The following is a 5910-nucleotide window of genomic DNA, read 5'->3' as shown; positions in this document are numbered from 1 at the left end:
GATTGACTCACACTTTACAAGTACGCAATGAAGTGTTCAAACCAGATATGTCATCAGTTCACATTACCCTATTAGGGACAAAGAATTATTATCGAATGGATGGCCGGTCATTTGCTATTGAAGCTTGTGTAGATACAAACATCTGTCCTGTGAGGGCGCTACAGTTATATATTGATCATACAAAATTAATCAGACCTGATGGGCTAATGGACAGTCTCTCTAACCCTAAATAGATCTTACCGGGGAATGTCTACAGACTCAATTGCTGCTGACCTCACATAAGCGTGTCATGCACCTGGCTTAACTGACTATACAGCAAAGTCCTTAAGACCCGGGGTGTAAACGCCGCCCTCCAGGCTGGGGCAAATGCTAGTGACGTACTTAAACTTGGCAGATTGCCATCTGCAGATGTGTTTTTCAAACATTACGTACATAGCCGCGGTGCGGGTGTCATGGACAAAATACTCTACCATAATGCTGAGTATCGATGGGTGACGATGGGCATGCAATACTCAAGTCTCAAGGGACGTGGGATACGAGGCAATCCTCCACCCATCATCGCCTCCAACAATGTTAATAGTTACCCTTTGGAGTTTTGTCTGTCATTTTTTCACATGACACATTTCCTTTTATTTGGTTCACACGTATCAATATTTGCATTCCATAGCTTGTTACAGTTAAAAAGTTCGCTTAGAGAGAATGAGCATGCGTGGTTATCGTGGTCCGTGTTGACCTTTGACTTTGATCACATTCAAGTTCTTACTCGAACTTTTCACTGCCATTGTTAACAGTTTTGTATTAAGCATTTCTACTATGTTTGGGACATTCAAGCAATAAGGAGAGTGTCTTGCCTCGTATCCCACGTCTCTGGAGACTTACATTCACTAATTAAAAACATGTGTGTTGAATACAACAAATATTTGCTTTGACCTAGTGTTTTGATATGCAGATTTCAAGTGTCAAATAACTGGCCGTACACATTTACAACTAATGTCAAAACTTAAGTGGCTTGTCACGGACGTGAACAGATCAGCAAAGCACCATAGGAATGGACAATTTAAAGGCAATACTACCCAAAATAAATCAACGTGATGATAACAAGGAAAATAATTTATAAGGCAACGACTAATTATTAGACAACAAAATATCAAATTAAGGTTTTAAAGTTAACACTGAATCCTCGATGTAAAAGGAATGGCAAGCATAAGCTTGCAAGGTGTTTACATAGAAAACATTACAAACTTGTTTGAAATAACATAACAATGCAATTTGAAGTCAAAGCATTGGAAATAGCATTAATAATATTTTCTTTACAGACACCCAAACTTGTGCTTGGGCAATAAGAAAAGCAACTTTATTTCTTTAATATCGAGGACTCAGCGTCTGCTTTTAAAAATTATGTGTGCTTGTGATAGATTGTCAATAATATAGCTCAATGAGTATAGATATATGGGAATATTTATCATAAGTGAAAATAGGCAAAAGGAATATAGAAACCTTGATTTGGTTTTTCGGAAATCTTTAAAATGAAATAATAATATGCATACAATATAGATGACAGTGTTCCCTAGTTTTATCATTTTCCGTAGAACTTGAGTCTGTTGGTTAGCTGTGTTAACTCAAAGTTGTGATATGCTGAAGTATTGTATGTAATGGGAAGCAAATTACCACTTTCTGTCGGCACTTTGAGAAAACATCATATGTTCACCATATTGCTGCAAAAGTATCCTAAATAAAAACGGAGAAAGCATAAAGGGAAAAAGAGGTAAAAGAAATTAGACTGATAAAAAAATAATTGGGCAAATCTGTTTGACTTATTGCAGTTCAGAGCGGCACCAAAAATTGACATGGCTATAGAATTTTAAGGAGGGTGTAAAATGTCCTCTTGTCCTACAATCCTAGATTCAACTATTAATACATACACACACACACACATACATACATACATACATACATACATATATATATATATATATATATATATATATATATATATATATATATATATATTATATATACACATATATCAATATAGACCAAGGTTTCCCTACAGCATGACGTCACAGAATAATAATACGATTTGCAGGATTTCCACATACGGTCATTACTTTTTTCTACTGAAGCTGTTTGTTAGCATTCTCTTGCAGATTAAGATTGATAGGGTACTGAGGAATTTACTGAAAAATGAAGGAAAGTTAAAGGTAGCTGAAACGTCAAAGATATTGACAGTAATGATTTTGACAGTTTGTCTTTGTTTTTTCCCAAATGGGGGAAAACAAGAGCGTTCACTGTCGTCTGCTTCTTTCGTTTGCTACTATCACCGTCCCTCCGTGCTACTATCAATTAGCCAGCTCGATCGTAATAAGCCATCATCAGCCGAGTCATCGGTCAAAATCGATGGAAAACCGGCAAGAATCCAATGTATATTAAAAATATAGTATATCAAAATCAACAAATCATCCTGTCAGCCGACAGATTAAATTCCTAGCATTGGCAAAGTCGTTTATTGCTGTTGAACTTCTGCCGTAGGCCGTACTAAAGCGAGAATGTTTACTGGAACTACATACGTTAAACGCGGTTTTTAGTAGCTTGTGTTTTCACACAAATGTGTGACACAAGTAAAAGCTAGATCAAATGAACGATTAATGGCAAATGGCTTAGTCGCATAGATGCGAAGAAGGATGATACTTTTCCTGCAATGCGCTGAGTATATATGCAAACGTATGATCTTCATACGGCATCGTACTCCTCAAGTCCTCGCCAGTTTCGGGCAATATAATTTTCCTAGGTGCAGTGTGGTTGCATCAATGACCAACAAGAATGATGTGATACAGTAAAATAGTGATTATATTCATATATTGTAACTGAACTCAAGATTTGACACGATTTTTAGATCGCAGTAAAATTCATGACATCCTGCACAGTGTGTTCGTTCGCGCAGTATAAACAACGTATAAGCGCCGCTATAAACACCAAGACACGGATAAAATTCGATGCATATTTTACATTGTCACTTTCCCTTCAAATAAAAATGCATTTTAAGATACTATATCATACTCTATCCTTTCCCCAATGCTCGATTATGTCGACGGCTATATCCATTCAAGTTTTGCGCAAAAGTCTGACAGAGTGAGACTACTCTGAAGCATCGAAACGAAAATGTGTCCGAATGTGTTTAGAATCAGCTGGATCCGAACAACATCATCTGCCAAGCTGACATAATAAATGTCCAAGTTATATCGCACGGATGAGTAAATTTTATCCGAATAAATGGAGTGGGACTATGCATGTAATAAATATATAATCTCTAGTATTTCTCTGTTTATATAAATATATGTCGCAGAACATATATATATATATATATATATATATATATATATATATATATATATATATATATATATATATATATATATATATATATATATATATATATATATATATATTAATGTATATATATATGTAATGTCGCAGAAGTCTTTGTTCGATGATGCGAAAACATTCTTCTAAAGGATGCATGCAATGATCAGGAAGAAACAGTATCTTTAATGTTTGCGTTATATAGTGCAATTTTCGGTAAAAGAAATGAATGAATAAATATATAAATGGACTAGTGAACAAAAGAACGGTCACGATGGAAACTGGTGCATGTATTCTTTGAATAACACATAAATCGAATGATTTATAGCTGTATAGCTTAGCGTTAATCCAAGACAGATATTGATGCGAAGTAATGTTTTCATAAAGACGTTAGAATAAATGTAGTCTCTTCAGATTTTTTCAGGTGACCGAAGGTGTTAAGAGCAATAAATTTACACCATGACGCATTCAAATGAGTTGAATGTTCTTTTGAATCCAGAAGAAAACTATCTAAGAACACTTCAAATCAAAATCACATAGTTCATTAAATGGTGCGATTCCAAGTGTAGCGCCCTCAAACTGTTACATTCGCCTTAATATTTTCTTTTTAGAATTATTGCGCAGAGGCAAATATCAGGTGAACGATCGACATTGAAACAGAACATGATTCAGTAAGTGAAACTTAACCTTTCCCTTAAGGGTATCATGTATTTCTCTTTCCTTTTTATACGCTCATTTTATGTGTTTTCTGTCTCCTTTTTACAGAATGTCCGAGTGGTAAATTTGGGTTTTTCTGCAACAAAAACTGCACTTGTGAAAATGGCGGGACGTGTAATAAAGTTGACGGTTCTTGCCATTGCTCGTTGGAATATTTCGGAATTAACTGTCATTATTCTTGCAATTGTCAAAATGGGGGTACATGCATGCTTGACGGCTCATGTTCTTGTGCTTACGGATTTTATGGGGACGTGTGTGAGAAGGAATGCTTGTGTCCTGAAAATAGTGTGTGCGATAGTGAAACAGGGGAATGTATCTGTAGGAAGGGTTTCTATGGCAACTTATGTTTACCTTGTAACTGTTTGGAGAAGGAAGAGTGTGATCCATTTGATGGAGAGTGTTCTTGCAGTCCTGGTTACTATGGTGAAGAATGTGATAAAAAGTGTTCTTGTTTTAATGGAGCGAAATGTAGTAATGATAATCCTAACAGTTGTAAATGTCCGACAGGTTGGACAGGTTTAGGATGCATAGACTGTGATTCTGGGTTAAATAGCCTGTCTTTTTGTGAGGAGAGGTGTTTGCATTGTTACAATGGACATGTGTGTTCGGTTGGAAATGGTGATTGTGAGTGTTCACCTGGGTGGCAAGGTAATAGATGCGACCAAATATGTGATGAAGGTTTCTATGGTAAAAATTGTTCAGAGGAATGTAATTGTGAACATGGTACATGTGATTACGTCACTGGCATTTGTCAGTGTGAAGGAGGATGGACTGGTCAGTTTTGTAACAAAACCTGTCCCAAAAATTGTGTATTATGCACGGGGAACGTTTGTTTGTCTTGTAAAGCTGGATGGACTGGTGAAAGGTGTACCAATAAATGCGAACCTGGTTTTTATGGCGTTGGATGCGATGAAAGGTGTCCTCAATGTAACTGTACCACATTTTGTCATCATTTCGATGGACATTGTCCTGAAATCGTTAGGTAAGTTACGCTGTCCTTTCTTAAAAGTCCACTTTCGTTTGTGTGCTCAAAATTGTTGTTGACTCTGACGATATTGAGTACTTTCTGCATTTTTTGAGATGCGTAGAAAAGTTGCCTATAAGTACTGCATCTGTTATTTGAAGAAAGGAAAAATTTAAAGAAAAAACACAAAATATTTCTGTTGCTGTCCAATACAATATATTGTTTCCTTTTTTGATACATGCTTATATCGAAAATACAGCCAGATTATCCTACTTGAGATAAGAACGCTAATATATATATATATATATATATATATATATATATATATATATATATATATATATATAATATATAATATATATATATATATATATATATATATATATATATATATTGCTGTATTGCAATGGTAACGCAATGTCATGGAAAATTTATAGTGTGTTGCGATAATCACTTTCTACACTGACCTATATTAAAGGGCCATTATTTGTAACTGTTGACCATTTTTTACCTCGGAAAATTCCAAGTTGGAGGCTCATATTTCTTGCAAAATGTTGTTTTACGAAGAAACAAACATGATTAGTGATGTTACAGCCACATAAAACTGCTAATTTTTGTTCAAACGTATTGCCCTTCCGAGCTCGTTTGTTGACGTCTGGCGTGCTCAGCGTGCTGGTGGGGAGAACGCAGATATGGTGACGCCGCGATCACGCCAGATGTACAAGTTCACGTTTATTGTCGGATCAAAACAACATTGCGTCGTGGATTGCCAGACATCTGGCTACGCAACGTGCTCGGACAATGGACTACGACGTAAGTACCGGGCATAAGTAATGAATATTTATTTTGAAATTGCTGTAAATAACTCG

This window comes from Ptychodera flava (genome assembly GCF_041260155.1).
Source record: "Ptychodera flava strain L36383 chromosome 23 unlocalized genomic scaffold, AS_Pfla_20210202 Scaffold_24__1_contigs__length_23054250_pilon, whole genome shotgun sequence".
In the NCBI taxonomy this organism is placed as follows: domain Eukaryota; kingdom Metazoa; phylum Hemichordata; class Enteropneusta; family Ptychoderidae; genus Ptychodera; species Ptychodera flava.
This window is presented reverse-complemented; position numbering follows the sequence as displayed.